General features: G+C 42.4%; 1 protein-coding gene across 6 annotated transcripts in view; it reads left to right on the forward strand.

Annotated features, from left to right (window-relative positions):
* Nucleotides 1–17,243, forward strand: part of C4H4orf19 (chromosome 4 C4orf19 homolog) — an 89,853-nt gene that overhangs the window by 23,020 nt on the left and 49,590 nt on the right. The window contains exon 1 of one of the 6 annotated variants that reach the window (XM_045550501.1): nt 1,760–1,820. The exons of the other annotated variants lie outside the window; for them this stretch is intronic. The gene's annotated coding sequence lies outside the window, so the exon portion shown is untranslated. Of the gene's footprint in view, nt 1–1,759; nt 1,821–17,243 lie in introns of those variants that run through there. 6 annotated transcript variants of the gene reach the window in all.

Genomic DNA, 17,243 nt, shown 5'->3' on the forward strand with positions numbered 1-17,243 from the left:
AGCGGGAGGGCGCGGTGGCTCACATCTGTAATCTTAGCACTCTGGGAGGCCGAGGTGGGTGGATCATTTGAGCTCAGGAGTTCGAGACCAGCCTGAGCGAGACCCCGTCTCTACTAAAAATAGAAATAAATTATCTGGACAACTAAAAGTATATATAGAAAAAATTAGCTGGGCATGGTGGCACATGCCTGTAATCCCAGCTACTCAGAAGGCTGAGGCAGGAGGATCGCTTGAGCCCAGGAGTTTGAGGTTGCTGTGAGCTAGGCTGATGCCACGGCACTCTAGCCCAGGCAACAGAGTGAGACTGTCTCAAAAAAAAAAAGAAAAAGAAAAAAGAAACAGGAATAGCACTGTGGCTAGAAGCACAAGCTTTTAGAACCCCTGGGTTGAAATCTCAGCTCTAGAGCTTCTTAACTTCTGTGAGTCTTCATTTCTTTGTCTGTAAAATGGGGACAATAATTGTGCTAACACAGAGATGGGATTGTTTTTGGCCTAGAAGCAAAGAATCAAATCACTAAATACATGTGAAGAAATTTTGTATGTTAACTTCTGTGACTTCTGTAACAGTTTTAATAATACATGTTAAAAATAATGAAGTGTACCACTTCGCAATAGTCACCCACTAGGATGGCTGTAATCGAACAGATGGGCAATAACAAGTGTTGGCAAGGAAGTGGAGAAATTGCAGCCCTCACACACTGCTGGCGGGAATGTGAATCGGTGCTTACATTTTGGAAGACAGTCTAGCAGGTTAAACGCAGAATTATCTTATCACCCAGCAATTCTACTGCTACCCAAGAAAAATAAAAACATATGTCCACACAAAACTCGTACGCAAATGTTTCTACCAGGATTATTCACAATAGCCAAAAGTGGAGACAACTGAACTGAAATGTTCCCTGACTGACGAGCGGGTCAGTAAGATGTGATACATCCGCACAGTAGATCATGTGCAGCGAGTACTCATACATGCTACAGCGTGGATGAACCGGGGCAGCGTGAGGCTAAGGGAAAGAAACCAGATATAAAAGCCACATAGTGTGTGAGTCCATTGATCTGAAAGGTCCAGATTAGACAAATGTGGAGACAGAAAGTAGGTTGGTGATTGCCTAGGGCTGGGGAGAACAGGAGCGTTGGGAGTTGATGGCGAAAGTTGATGGCTATGGGATTTCTTTTGGCAGTGATGAAAATACCCTAAAATTGATTGTGACAATAGTTGTACAACTTTCAGATGCAAAAAATATTAAATAGTTTACGTGGGTGAATTATAAGGCAAGTGAATTATATGAATTAATAAAGTGGCAGATTTCTAAGTAATTTCAGTGAGTTTCTAAGCTGAAAAGTTGTTAGCCAAGAGGTCAACAGACATCTGTTAATTACCCCATCACAGATGTGCCCCCACATCTCCAGGCTTTGACCTCCCAGTAGCTTTTGTTTGAGAATTTTCCTTGCCTATGGCAGCAGGTTTCCCATGTGTAAAAATGAGAGACTTTAACTCTGATCTTTGTTTAATAGTTTTATGGGAGGTTTTTTTTCCTAATTATAAAATGAATATCTACACATTGGGGGAAAAAAACAGAAAAGTATGCGTTTGAAGCATAAATTAAAGAACACAAGTAGTCCAGTGATCTGAGAGCAATATCCTTCTCTGGCTCCTTTCCAGGTTGGAAAATCTGATTTGGAACTTAGGTTTTACAGAACCAAGTTCTCACGCCGAGTACATATATGAACTGCATCTTTACAGAACCGTCCCTTGGGCCTGAAGATCTCACCTTCTAAAGGCAGTTTTCAGTCTTGTACAGGTGGAATAATGCCCAAAGGTAGTGAGTTTTTATCATTTTCAAAACACCCCTCGCTTACCTTGTGCCGCCATTGGTGGTCTCCCCCACCCTACCCCGCCGTTCACATGGGTCTTTTTCTCCCTGTGTTGTTAACATTTGTACCAGGTTGTGATCTCACACATTACTTACCTAGTTCTGATTGCTCTGTCCTGAATGCAGCCCTCTGAAAACATTGGATTCTCAGGGCAATGCTGCCCAGAGCTCCAGGCCTGGAGCCAGTTCACTGGGAATCAGACTCGCCCAGGGCAGGGTCTTAGTGCGGGTCTGACTTGATGTGTCAGGGGAATATAGTAGTCTATTCTTTCTCAGGAAAATAAATGGATTAATTATTTGGCTTAAGTCCACTAAAAATGGCTGGCCCTTAAGGGAACAAATACTTCCTGTGGCTTTAGATTTTCCTTCCAGTAAGGAACTAAAATTATGGTAAATATAACTCCGATAAGGAATCAGACTCCTTACACTTCTGTTTGTTCACAGCGTAAATGCTTATGTATAGTTTGCCTTACAAAATTATTTTCCTGCATTGGTCTCTCTGTCAAGGAAATGAACTGATGACAAGGTGTGCTGTTGTTCGTAGGGAATCCATCTCTGTGAAGAAACAGAACTAGAAGCAAACTCATCCTCGTAACTCTCAGTGCCGTCTGCCTCCCTATTTTTTTATTTATTTATCTTGATTAATTATTTGCCAATAGGCATCGCTAGCTTTTCTTGCTCAAGTACGGGCATTTGTGATCTACTTGCTCAGCCTCGTGTCTCTCTGAAGGCACAGTCAGACTCACACTGTCGACAGTGAAGCAGAAAACGTCGTGGCTGCAGAACAGCTTTTTCAGAGCACAACTGTAACATTAAACAGGCTGATGAACGATATGTGGCTGGTCATTGTACCAGTCTTCCAAGTCTTCTGTAGGTTTGAAAACTTTCAAAATCAAAAGTTTAAAAAAAAGTTAAACATCTAATTATATCTCCAGAACTTAGACGCCATATCATATCCATTCCACATTCAGCTTCGCAGATGGGTTATTTAGTTCAAAGGATGCTAAATTATAGCAAAAAACTACATGTTTCTAAGGACCCCAAACCTTTCTTCTTTAATCTTACTCTTTGCCTTTCTTTGTAAAAATTCTTCACATTGTGTTTCAAATGTGTCCTCCCCAAACCTTAATAAATTAACTGAACGTTTTACAAAAAATGTTCTACAAACTTGGGAGTTTTCAGTCTTGAAGAGTTAGATTCAGGAATTAATCAAATGATCACACAAATGTAAATTTTCAGTAGTGACAAGTGCAATGTGAATCAGTAATAGGATTTGACCCAGTAATGGATAAAGGAAGGCTTCGCTGAAGAAGACAATGGGAGTTACCCAGGAAGGAGGCATAGTGCAGGCAAAGGCCCTGTGGCAAGTGGGAGCAAAACAAGGTGAGACTGATTAAAATAAAACCTGTGAAGCCACAGCCAGAGAGAAGATGGTTCAAGATAAGCTTGAAGAAATGAGTAGGAATATTTTCTTCTCATTTTAGGGACAATGGGAAGCTACTGAAGTATCTTAAAAAACAGAGAGCTGTCATAGTCAGACCTGTGTTTAGGAAAGATTACTCCATCTGTGTTATGGAAACTGACTCCAGGTTTTTATGGCAGTTAGTAAAGAGAAGTGAACTAATTCACAAAATATTTAGAAAATAAAAGTGTCAGGCAATGTCAGTATACAGTCCAGGTTTCAGTGTGGGTTCAGATAGACGTGACCTAATTCAGGGAATATTTAGAAGATAATGTCATTGGGAATTAGCAAGGGATTGGAAATGAAAAGTAAGGGAAAGGGAGGTGTCAAGGATGACACCAGTTCATAGAAATCATACTAATAATATGTATATCGGTGCATTAAAGGCTCTGAGAAGTCCTTCGGCAAAGAAACCTGGCTATCTAATCCATCTTTTCACCAAATTATTTGAACCCAGATTATTGTTTTCTCTTTCTGGTAACAGTTACTAACTTCCTGGCAACATATATCGGGCAACTCTGAGTTAGCCTAAGTGGGCTCTTTTGTTTAGAACAATTCCACAATTTTTTCACATTTTTTTGAATCCTCTGTGTTAGTCTACTAGGGCTACCATAATAAAATACCATAGATTGGGTGGCTAAAGCAACAGGAACTTATTTTCTGACAGTTCTGGAGGCTGGAAGTCCAAGATCAAGGTGTCGGCAGGGTTGGTTTCTCCTGAGGCCTCTCTCCTTGGCTTGCAGACAGCCACCCTCCGGCCGCCTCCTCATGCGATCACCAGCACACGTGGGGCTGTGTGTTGTCTGCGTGTCCTGGTCTCCCCTTTTACAAGGATACCAGATTGGATTAGGACCTACCCCAACGACCTTGTTTTGCCCTCATTGCTTCTTTAAAGGCCTTATCTCCTAATACAGTCACTTTCTGAGGAACTGGAGTTAGGGCTACAACATAGGAATTTTGCAGGCACAAAATTCAGCCCATCACAACCCCAGAGGAATAAGCTTCTTTTCTAGACCTGGTGCCACTGTTGGCCACCCACACCCTGCACCACCTGCAAGGTCCTGCATCACGAAGAGTCATCCTGAAAGGTCTCCATCCTCAGCACTCTTCATGGCCAGTCCCAACATGCACTATGGCAAGATTTCTGTTATTTACTCAGATTTTTTATTAGTAAACCTATAACACACCAACAAGAATAAGAAAAAAAGGAACAACAGTATTCCTAATGAACCCTATACTCAGATTTCAAAGATGGGGATGTTAGTAGAAAAGAGAGAGTACTTCTAGATTTTTCTTCCAACCGTGTGAAACCGGCATTTCACCTTGAAGCAGAAGCGCACCTAAGCCCAGTGAGCACCAGTCTGCTCCGCCGCCCTGTGCCAGTAGCCCAGGGGTCCAGCGTCTGCAGCGCCAGGTCTCGTATGCGGGGTGGGGGTGAGCGGTTTGTGAGATGAATGGGAACTAAAGTTCAAATCCTTATTCCAGTCTCTGCTCAGAAAGCAAATCATTCAACTTCTCTGTTTCTTATCCTGGGAGAATGGTGGAAAGGATTATGTTGATAGATCTTTCTATCTTTACAAACAAAACACTCTGCTCATGTAAAAGTAAGACCATCACTCATCCCAGCCCCATCTGACTGGTAAAGTAATAATGTGGTCTGAATGTTTGTGTCTCCCTGAAATTCATATGTTGAAATCCTAATTCCCAAGGTGATGATATTAGGAGGTGAGGCCTTTGGGAGGTGATTAGGCCATACAGGTGGTGCCCTCGTGAACTGGATTATAAGAGACGCCAGAGAGTGAGCGAGCTTCTTCCAACCGTGTGAAGACACAGTGAGAAGGCACCATCTATAAACCAGAGAGGGGACCTTATCAGACAGCGAATCTGCTGGCACTCCCATCCGAGACTTCTCAAACTCCAGAACTGCAAGAAATGAATCTGTTGTTCATAAGCCACCTAGTCTGCAGTGTTTTGTTATAGCAGCCCAAACAGATTAAGACAAGTAGTCAGGTAATCAAAACAGTAGGGACGTACTGTATCAGCAACTCATAAAACCTACCCAAGAAATGAATGTTTTATTACGTTGCATGCTGCTTTATAGTCTATATTCTCCACCAGCCCCAAAGTCACCGTCAGGTTTCCTATGTTTCTAGTTTCAGCCAAGCTTTTAAATGTCATCACATCATCTTTATTGGAATTAAGTTTCCAATGAATCACACACCAATGAAAACTGCCTGCTTATTTGCTGATTAGATACTATTTATGTTAAGGAAGGTGCTGTGGTTTGAATGTGTCCCCCAAAGTTCATGAGTCAGAAACTTAATCCCCAATGCAACAGTGTTGCGAGGTGGCACTAGTAGGCAATCAGGTCAAGGAGGCTCTGCCCTTATGAATGAGTTAATGTTGTTCTCATGGGTGTGAGTTGGTTATCAAGGGAGGGGGTTCCTGATAAAAGGATGAGTTCAGCCCCTCTCCCCCATCTCTCTCTCCTGGGTACTCTCTTGCCCTCATGCCTTCCTCCAAGGCAGGATGCGGCAGGAAGGCCCTTGTCAGATATGGGCCCCTCAACCTTGGACTTCCCAGCCTCCAGAACTGGAAGAAATAAATCTGTTCTTATAAATTACCCAGTCTCAGATATGCTGTTATAGCAGCACAAAACAGACTAAGACAAAAAAAAAGACCCAGGATTTTTTTTCCTCCTAAATCCTTAAGTCTCAGAGCCTGTTTACTGCTTTTTGGAACCTGGTTGAGTCATTTAATGAAATATGTCCACTGTCTTATTCCAACATTACAGGCAAAAGATGCTTAGTTTGTATGTCACTTAACCACTTCGAAGAAGAGCTTGTTTGACCTGACTTTTAAAAAAACCCACTATCCTGTCCTAATAACAGCACAGGGATCCATGAAAATAAAGGGCACTGAGCAGATGACCCTGAATTTGTCAACATGGGGTCATTATAGCTAGTCTGGTTACGGCAGATTCCCCTACTCATCACCAGTAATTAGGTACCGTCATGAATCAGGCTGGCATGATGGCCTCTGTCCACAACACAGAGTAAAGTTCATTGGAGACTGGCGTGTCTTTGTTCAGGGCAGGCTTATGGCTTTTTTTCCCCTAGTAGATATTTCCAGAACGCACATATTTCTAGTGCAGCCATGTCTGCATCAGTGTTCCTGACATCTCTTTAGTTCCAGTCCAGCTTCTGCTGCTTTAGCACCTTGTCATTTCATCAGTCTAAGGTCAAAGCCTCTGTCCTCCTTTTGGGTGAAGGTATCTTCTCCCTGCTCTCTCACATGTGTGCCTCTGCGGGCCCCGTGAGCCCTGAGGACTAGGCAGCCTGGTAATTGCACTGTTCACTTCCTAGTTTCACACAAAACCAAACCAGTCCTACACACACCACCAAGCAGCCTTTAAGGAACTATATTCCAAAAAGCTTAACTGAAACCACTTATTCATTGACATTAAGAGACATTTAATCGTTCTGCTGAGCAAGAAGTACTTAGGCCAAACAAGGAATAGCCCAACCCTTGCAACACTGCACCTTTGTCAAAGGTTTATTGAGAAAGAAAAGACACAAAAAGCTGGAGGTGCCAAACTCAGGCAGCCTTTGTCATACCCCTTTGCCAGGTGATAGTATCAGAAGTGAGCTTAAAAAAGAGAAAAAAGGGGAAAAGAGCAAGGTTTCTCTCTGTATAGAAATTGGATTAAAGTTACTGTTCCTTTTCGTGACGTTTAGTATGTATCCTCTTTCTAAAATATATTTTCCTCTTCCCACTTCAGCTCACCATCCCCCAAACATACACGTGTGCACACACACATTGTCACATTGTCCCATACCTTCATATAATGTATTTGAATAATATATTCTCCTAAAAATACCATCAAAGACGTTGTCCTCCTCTTGGACATCTGTTTGTTCTACTTCCTGGCTGTCTGGAAGCCCTGAAGATGTGACTCAGCCTAGAGCATTTTGTTAAACAATAATGAAAGCTGTTAATTTCTCCACACGAGGGTAATGTGTGATCAGCGCAGCCCAAGTGATCCGGAAATGGTGGTGTCTATGGCAGCAGTGATTGATGGTGGTTATTACTGGGATGAGGATGACATGTGTGACATTTTAAGATCAAGCCATATGAAATGCTTTGCCTGTTTCAAAGTAGCTTTTCTTTGCCCAAAGGTTAATGAAATACTCCAAAAAGGCAAAAAGAGATTCCCCCACACGCCCACTCTCCTTTTCTCAGTATGCACATTTTCAAGTTGTTGAAAGAATTATACATGAACCACATATACCGTCTAGAATCTATAATTAACATTTTGCATATTTGCCTGATCATATAATCTATCTAACCATCCCTCTATCCATCATCCATCTTTTTTTTCTTTGAGACAGAGTCTCACTCCGTTGCCCGGGCTGGAGTGCTGTGGCATCAGCCTAGCTCACAGCAACCCCAATCTCCTGGGTTCAGGGGATCCTCCTACCTCAGCCTCCTGAGTAGCTGGAACTACAGGTGTGAGCCACCATGCCCGGCAAATTTTTTGTTTCTATTTTTAGTTGCCTCGATAATTTTTTCTATTTTCAGTAGAGATGGGGGTCTCACTCTTGCTCAGGCTGGTCTCAAACTCCCGATCTCAAGTGATCCTCCAGCCTCGGCCTCCCAGAGTTCTAGAATTATAGGCATGAGCCACCGTGCCCAGCCCAATCCATCTTTTTAAAACTGTATTAGACATCAGTTCATTTGGCCCCTAAACACTTCAACATGCATTACACTGAGTGCAATTTTTACTTATGATTATCTTCTTCTTTTCCTTCTATTCCTTTTCTCCTTCCCCCCCTCTGCTGGTATAACTTACATACAATGAAATGCACAAATCCAAGTGTACCATTTGGTGAGTCTTGACAACTGCATATCTACCATTGTATAACCCAGATCTCCATCAAGGTATATAAAGAACATTACCATCACCCCAGGGAATCCGTCATGCACTTCCTGATCAATCCTTGTCCCCAGCTCCATGGAGTCAGTCACTATTCCGATTTTTTTTTTTGATCACCATAGATTAATTTAACCTGCCTCAAACTTCATATACATGAATCATACAGTAAGTATGTCCTCTCTTGTTTTTGTATAAGGCCTCTTTTACTCGACATGCTTTTTAGTTTCATGCATGTTGTTGCGTGTATTGGTAGTCCACTGTTGTTTATTGCTCAGTATTGCATTGTATGACTGTACCACAGTGATTGATACCGTGGATGGACATTTGCATTATTTCCATTTTGGGGCTATTATGAATAAAGCTAATATCAAGACTCCTGTACAAGTTTCTATGTGCGTATATTTCTTTGGGGTCAATACCTCCGCGTCAAACCGCTGGATGGGAGAGTCGCTCCGTGTCCTTCAAGGCCAGGCCTGCTGGGTGCAGGTTTCCTTGGAACAGCAACACCCAGGTCCACTCAAGTGCATGATATTCCTTTCACACGACAGCAGAACAAGGGGCAATGAGAGTTCCTGTTTTCCTTATGCTCGAAGGCGGTGTGTTTCCTAGAAGGCCATTCCCGGCTGTGTGTCGGTACATGTGGGCAAATGCATCAGCGGGAGAAACGGCACTTCGGACACCGCGGCAGCTCGGCGGGCGGCCGGAGTGTCCCCGCCCTGAGGGATCTGCAGAGGCGACTACATAGACCGCCGCCGCATGCCCTGCGTCCGCCTGGGATGTCCCGAAGCGTCTGGATGTGGGAACACTGCTGACCAAACACCCGGTGGGTCCACACGGGGCTTGCCCGCAGAGATCACAGAAATGACCACCTTTGCCTCATTCCCTTCCTCCTTTGCCACCTCGTACTCCGCTGTCCGAACCTAAGGCCCTGTGGGAACCCGCCGGGGACGTCTGCACGGGCACCCCGAGTCCCGAGCCCCGCACGTCTCCTGTGTCAGGCGCAGAGTCCCCCGCCGTCTCCTCCCCCCGCCTACTCTCCCCCCGCCTACCCTCCCCCCGCCGCCGTCCCTTCCCCCCGCCGTCCCCTCCCCCCGCCTACCCTCCCCCCGCCGACCCTCCCCCCGCCGATCCCTCCCCCCGCCGTCCCCTCCCCCGCCGACCCCCGTGCCAGGCGCCGGGTCCTCCCTGTCCTGCCTGCAGCCTCCCCCTTCCTTCCAGCCTGACTGTCCCGACGTAAACAAACCTCCCTTTCGCCCCGCGGTTGACCCTCGAACAACACAGCTTTGAACCGCACAGTCTACACGGATGTTTTTCAAGCAAATGTGGATCAAAAATACAACATTCGCAGGGTGGGAATCCGCGTATAGGGAGGGCCAGCTTTTCTCGGTGTGTGTCGCGGGGCCGACTGCAGGCGCAGTGGCGGTCCCGGAACCGTCCCGAGGGTGCTGACGATGCCTTCCTCGCTGTCCCCCGGCGTTCACAGCCCTGGGGACCGCGGGCGGCGGTCAGGGCTTCTGTGCTGGTGCTGCCGCGGCCTCCCCGCCCGCTGCCGGTTGCCATAGCGACCCGCTTCCAGAGTCGCCGGGCCACCAAGCCGCCCCTGCCCGGGGCACCCGCGGCGCCCGGTGCCGAGTCCAGGAGGCGATCAGAGGCCTTTCCCACCCCGCGCCCTTCCCTGCCCGCCTCCTCGCACGCGTCGCTCGCGGTGCTTTGCCTCCTCCGGCTGCTCCCCGTGAGCCTTCTCTGCAGGCTTGTGGGCCGGTGTTTGTTTGGGGGGGCCGGGCTGTATGCTTTTTTACACCGAGCAGCGTTCCTCAGCATCCGGCCTTGTCTTTAACACCATACTTACTGCCTCTATTTTCTTTTTTGCATTTGTCATTAAAGACAATGTACATCACCGTGCGTGCCCTTGGCCAGCATCTCCCCATTGACAATGCCCTTTCTCCTCTGTTTCTCCAAGTGCGACTGTTTTGGGTTCCACGTATAGGTGATATCATGAACTGTTTATCTCTCTGTGTCTGGCTTATTTCATTTAGCGTACCGCCCTCCAGGCTCAGCCATGTTGTCACAAATGACAGGATTTCCTTGTTTTTAAGCTTAAATATACACATGCACACACACAACATTCTAGTGTGTGCGTGTATACATATATATGTGAATGTGTGTGTGTGTGTATATCTCCACAATTTCTTCATCCGTTTGACAGACACTTAGGCTGTTTGCATATCTTGACTATTACGAATAACGCTACAGTGAACATGGGAGTGCTGAAATCTCCTTGACACAATGATTTTGTAACATTTGGATAAGTACCTAGAAGTGGGATTGCTGGATCGTGTGGTAGCTCTATTTTTAATGTTTTCAGGAAGCTCCACACTGTTTTCCATAATGGCTGTACCAACTTACATTGCCACCAGCCGAGTACAAACATTCCCCTCTCATCCGTCTTTACCAGCACTTGTTATTGCTTGTCTTTTTGATAATCACCATCTGAGGTGAAATCTCATTGCCGTTTTGATTTGCATTTTCCTATTGATTAGTGATGTTGAGCACCTTTCCATATACCTGTTGGCCATTTGTATATCTTCTTATGTCTATTGAAGCCCTTTACCCACTTTTTAATCATTTTTTGTTTTGTTTTGCTTTGTTTTGCTGTTGAGTTGTAGGAGTTCCTTGTATATTTTGGATATTAAGCCCTGATCAGATACATGGTTTGCAAATATTTTTCTTCCATTTCATAGTTTACCTTTTTAGTTTATTGATTGCTCTACATGTCTATTTTTGCTTTTGTTGCCTATGCTTTTGGTGTTATATCCAAAAATCACAGGATCATAAGAGACTACCATGAGCAATTATACGCCAATAAATTTGAAGACCTAGGAGAAATGGACAAATTTTTAGAAACATGCATCTTTCTGTTTTAGTCTGTTTAGGCTACTATAACAGCAGTAGGTAGGTAATTTATAAACAACAGAAATTTATCATTTGCCATACTGGAGGCTGAGAAGTCCGAGATCAAGGCTCCAGCAGATTCAGTGTCTGGGGAAGGCTCTCTGCTTGACAGATAACACCTACCGTGTCCTCATGGGGCAGAAGCGGGAAGCAGGCTCTCACTAACCCCACTCATGAGGACAGAACCCTCATGACCTCATCACTTCCCAAAGGCCCCACCTCTCACTACCATCACCTTGGGGTTAGGTGTTAACATATGAATTCTGGGGGAGGACACAAATATTCAAGCCATAGCATTTACCGTGACTGAATTATAAAGTAACAGAAAATGTGACCAGACACGTGATGAGTAAGGAAATAGAATCGTAATCAAAAACCTCCCAACAAAGAAAAGCCCAGGACCAGATGGCCTCATAGGTGAATTCTACCATTTAAAGAAGAATTAATACCAGCCTTTCTCAAACTCTTCCAAAGAAATCAAAGGGAAGGAACAAACTCATTTTATGAGGCCAACATTACCCTGATACCAAAGTCAGCCAAAGACACTACAAGAAAAGAAAATCATAGGCCAATATCCCTGATGAACATAAGATGCAAAAGTCTTTACCAAAATACTAGAAAATCCAAGGGCACATTAAAAGGATCACACACCGTGATCAGGTGGTACATGTTCCTGGGATGCAAGGACTCAGAATATACAAATCAATAAACCTGGCACACCACATTAACAAAATAAAGGGTAAAAATCCTGATCATCTCAATAGATGCACAAAAATCATTTAACAAAATTCAACATCTTTTCGTGATAAAAACTCTCAGCAAATTAAGTATAGAAAGAATGTACCTCAACATAATAAAGGTCATATATGACAAACTGCAGCTAACATCATTCATCAACAGTGATGAGTTGAAAGCTTTTCCTCTATGATCCAGAACAAGACAAGGAAGCTCCCTCTCGCCACTTCTATTCAACGTAATTCTAGAAGTCCTCGCCAGAACAATTAGGAAGAACAGTTAGGAAAGAAAATGAAATAAAAGGCATCCAAATTGGAAAGGGAGGAGTAAGATTGTCTCTGTTTGCAGGTGGCATGCTTGTATGTGTAGAAAATCCTCAGTACTCCACCAAAATACTATTAGAACTAATACATGAATTCAGTAAAGTTTCAAGACACAAAATTAACATACAAAAATCAGTTGTTTTCATACACTAACAATGAGCTATCAGAAAAGAAAGTTAAGAAATGAATCTCATTTACAATAGCATCAAAAAAATAAAATACTTAGAAATAAATGTAACTAGGAGATAAAATATCTGCACACTGAAAACTATAAAACATTGGCAAAAGAAATTTTAAAAGACAAAAATAAATGGAAATACATTCCTGTGTTCATAGATCGAAAGAAGTATTAATAATATTGTTAAAATTGCCTAAATATTGTCCATATTGCCCAAAGCAATCTAATGAATCAGTGTAATCCCTATCAAAATCTCATAGATTTCACAGAAATAGACAAAACAATCCTAAAATTCAAGTATAACACAAAAGACCTCAAAAAATCTGAATAGCCAAAGCAATTTTGAGAAAGAAGAACAAAGCTGAAGGCATTGTGCTTCCTGACTTCAAAATGTTTTACTAACTACAGTAATTAAAACAGTATGGTACTAGCATAAAAACAGACAGACATAGAGGTCAATGGGACAAACTAGAGAGCCCAGAAAGTAACCCACCCATATGCTGTCAACTGATCTTTGACGAAGGTGCCAAAAACACTCAATGGGGAAAGAACAGTGTTTTCAAAAAATGGTGTTGACAAAACTGGATACCCATATGCAACAGAATGAAATTGGACCCTTATTTTACACCATACACAAAAATAAACTTAAAATGGACTACACATTTAAATATAATAGCTGAAACTATAAAATTCCTGGAAGAAAACAGGAGAAAATCTTCATGACATTGGGCTTAGCAATGATTTCTTAGACATGACACAACAAGCAACAAAAGCAAAGACTGACAGGTGGAAGTACGTCAAATAAAAAGTTTCTGCACAGTAAAGGAAACAGTAAACAAAATAAAAAGACAACCAATGGAATGGGAAAAATATTTGCATACCATATATCTGATCATGGGTTAATATCTAGAATATACAAAAATGCCTGCAACTTAATAGCAAATAAACTCAATTAAAAAGTAAGCAAAATACTTGAGTAGACATTTCTCCAAAGAAGACATACAAGTGGCCAACAGGTATATGAAAAGGTGCTCAACCTCACTAATCATCAGGGAAATGCAAATCAAAACTACAATATACGTTACCTATTAAGATGGCAATTATCAAAAGACGGTGATAACAAGTGTTGGTGAGGGTGCGGAGAAATTGGAGCCCTCGTACACTGGTGGTGGGAATGTAAAATGGTGCAGCCTCTACAGTAAACAGTATGGAGGTTCTTTAAAAAAATAAAAATAGAATCACCATATGATCCAGCAATCCCACTTCAAGGTATATATCCAAAAGAATTAAAATCAGGATCTCAAAGAAATTTCTGCACTTGCATGTTCATTGCAGCATTATTCACAATAGCCAAGGTATGGAAACAACTCAGTGTCCATCAGTGGGGAAATGTACTTTCTTTACAATGAAATATTGTTTAGCCTTTAAAAAGAAGGAAATTCTGCTACATGTGTTAACCTGGATGAGCCTGGAGAACATCATGCTAAGTGAAATAAACCCATCACAGAACGACAAATACTGCATGATTCCACCTATCCAAAGTATCCAAAGTAGTCAAACTATTAGAAACAGAGAGTAGAATGGTGGTTTCTCCAGGGGCCGGGGGAGGGAGAAATGGGGAGTTGTTGTTCAATGGGTATAAAGTGTCAGTTATGCAAGACGAGTAAGTTCTAGAGATCTGCTGTGCAGCAGCAGTGCCTGTGGTTAACAATACTGTATTGTACTTAAAATTTGGTAAGAGGGTAGATCTCCTATTAAGTGTTCTGACCACATTAAAATAAATAAAATAAAAGCCATGTATTAGAAATTCTATACTTTTTTCATACACCTAAATTCTTATATATACTATGATCTCTTTTAGGGGGGAGGGGACAAATGTTTGTTTTAAATCATTGTTATGTCGTTATTTTTGTTTTTGGGATTTTTGGCCTTAGTTTTTTGGGAGTTTTAAGGCAAAGATACCTCACCACTTAAAAATAGCACACTCCTAGGATGATAGTCTTCTTTATTAATTTTTTCAAATGTAAATTACACATACTATAATATGATATGGTAACATTCCATGTAATATGGTGGTTTGATTATAAAAGTTTCAATTTAAATGGAATGAGAAAAATAAGGATGCATTCCCGGACGAGAGAACTACGGGTGACGACGAAGTGTGGTTAGGTGATGTGTGGGAGCGGCATGCCAATGCACTTTTCCGTTTTTAAGTCAACAAACATTTATTGAGCGCCTACTTTGTGTGCCAGGTATTGTCGAAGACCCAGGATAACAAAAAAGAATGAAAAAGTGCCCCTAAACCAACATTCGTGCTCCTCGACTTGGCGCTAGCACAGTTTTTCTAGCACATCCTGAGTGCCAAATAAACCTGGCACACAAGGGAAAGCTTTGCTGTCACATCCAGAACGCTAGTAATGTCAGATCCGAAACGGATGTAACCTGAGATTGTCCCACACGGGGTTACCACCGTCAATGCACAGTATGTTCCTTGACCTTCTGAGACTGACTGGACCAAATGTGTCACGGGAAATTCTCTCCTCTTCGATCTGCTCTCATTCTTAACACCAGGTTACATAACTTAAAAAAAGAAAAAAAAAGAAGATAGAAAAAAAGAGTGTCATGAATCAATCCAAGGCCCCTGTGAACCAAATTATGTTTTTTGCACCTATTTTTAGAGAAGGTGTATCAAAGCTCAGTGTTAGTGCTCTGAGGTGTTAACACATATAATTCTCATAACAACCATATGGAATAGGTATTATTATCCTCAATTTATGGATGAAGAAACCTAGGCATAGAGAGATTAAGTGATTTACCCAAAATCATAGAGTCAGTAAGCAATGGGAGGTTTGACTGGGTGATCGTCATTTTTCTCTTTGATTTAGGCCCACCCCTCCCCCACGTTGGTATTGATATTGTTAAAGACTCATCGTGTTCTTCCTTGGCATGTGCCAGAGACTTGTATGAGTGACTTGGCTCACACAACCAAGATGTACGTTGACTTTAATGCAAACTTCCACCAGCATTTATAGTATTTTCTTCTTTGCCCTCCCACCAAGTTCTCGAGCAGAGCTTAACTCAGTGAGGTGGATAAATATTAACTTTTAGGTCAGCACCACTGTATGTCACAGGCCAAAGTCTAACAACAGGGAACTTTGGTCCGGGATTTTAAATTTCAGTGATCCAAATAATCAGGGAATTCAACTCCCAGTTTTCAGATTCCTGTGTGTTTGCATTCAAAACTACGGACACATGCACAAAGAAATACGAGAAACAGACATGGAGGTCTGGGGACATTAGGAATTATCTAGTCCAAGTCTCTCCGTTTATAAAAAAGGAAAGTGAACACCCCAAAAATTAATTACCAAAATCACATGTATTCTATTTTGATAAAACCTTTACTTTTTAGCTCTATCTATTCCTCTTATGTTTTAAATCATTTTTTATAATTTTATCAAAGTTATATACTAATAGGAGCCTGCAAATGTCACAAGGTTTTTTAAGGAAAAGAGCAGTCCCCAGCTACCCTGCTTCCCACTCTCCTTCCCCAGAGAAGCCACTTTCAACTCTTTGCCTGGCGTTCACCTCCCGACACCTTAACGTCAAGCACGGTTGCCGCCTCCTGGGTGCGTAGGTTTTGGGCCTGGCACGTTGACTACGGAAGATAATGACTCAGCTCTTTCTGCTCTCTGTCCACATCGCTTGTGGTCGATTCCCATCGTCACGATACAATTCTATCTCAATTTTGATTAGAAACATATTCAGTTTACATTATTCACAATATTATGACTATATATGATATTCAAAAATGGGGCATATATTATTTTTTTTGTCTTTTCACAACTTGATATCCCTGTAGTTAATAATTATCTTTTTACTTGATTACTTTTGTCTGTTTGATTTCCGTGTGTGAGAGTGTGTGTGTATGTGTGTTTTAGATGGGGTTCCACAGTGTTACCAGGTTGGAGTGCAGTCACTATTTACAGGTGCAGTCATAGCTCACAGCAACCTCACACTCCTGTCAAGCGATCCTCCCGCCTCAGCCTCCCAAGTAGCTGGGACTACAGGCATGCGCCACCATGGCTGATGTGCCTGTTGTTTTATAAATGTACTTTCCTTTCATTCAATACTGAAATATTTGCCAGTTAGTTGTCTAAGTATTCTCTCAAGATGTCCAGCGAGTCTGTCAGTTTCAGATCAGGTGTTTTGTCAATTCTGTCGATGTCATGGCTCTAAAGAAGTCTCTCCCAGACCTTCTGGACTGCATGTCTTCTCTGGCTGGTTGTCCGGGTACCTCTTGCCATCTTCATTTCCCTCTTATGTGGGAGCTCCTATTTCCTAAACCTCACATCTTCCTTTTTCTTGCTTTATTCTCTCATTTTTGTTGACTATATTCTCCAGTAGCTTGCTAAGAAAAAGTATATGAAGGGAAAGATTCTTAAGAACTTGGCCGTCTAAAAATGTCTCCACCTGCCTGCTTGATTGATGCAGCGATTGGTTGCATGAAGAGGTCTGTGTTGGAAATCGTTGTCATACAGAGTATTTTCTCCTTTAGAATTTTATAGACATTTCTCCATCATCTCCTTGTTCACAGTATGGCTATGGAGAAGTGTTCATGTAACACCATTCCAATTCCCAGGCCCTTTATATATAGCCTTATTTTATTTTATGGAAGTTGATTGAATATTCTTTATCCTATGCTGTGAAATTTCACAGTGATGGCCCTTGGTGTGAGTTTTTTTTTATCCACTGTACTGACTACCCAGCGGTCTTTTAAATCTAG

This window comes from Lemur catta, chromosome 4 (assembly GCF_020740605.2).
Source record: "Lemur catta isolate mLemCat1 chromosome 4, mLemCat1.pri, whole genome shotgun sequence".
Taxonomy (NCBI): domain Eukaryota; kingdom Metazoa; phylum Chordata; class Mammalia; order Primates; family Lemuridae; genus Lemur; species Lemur catta.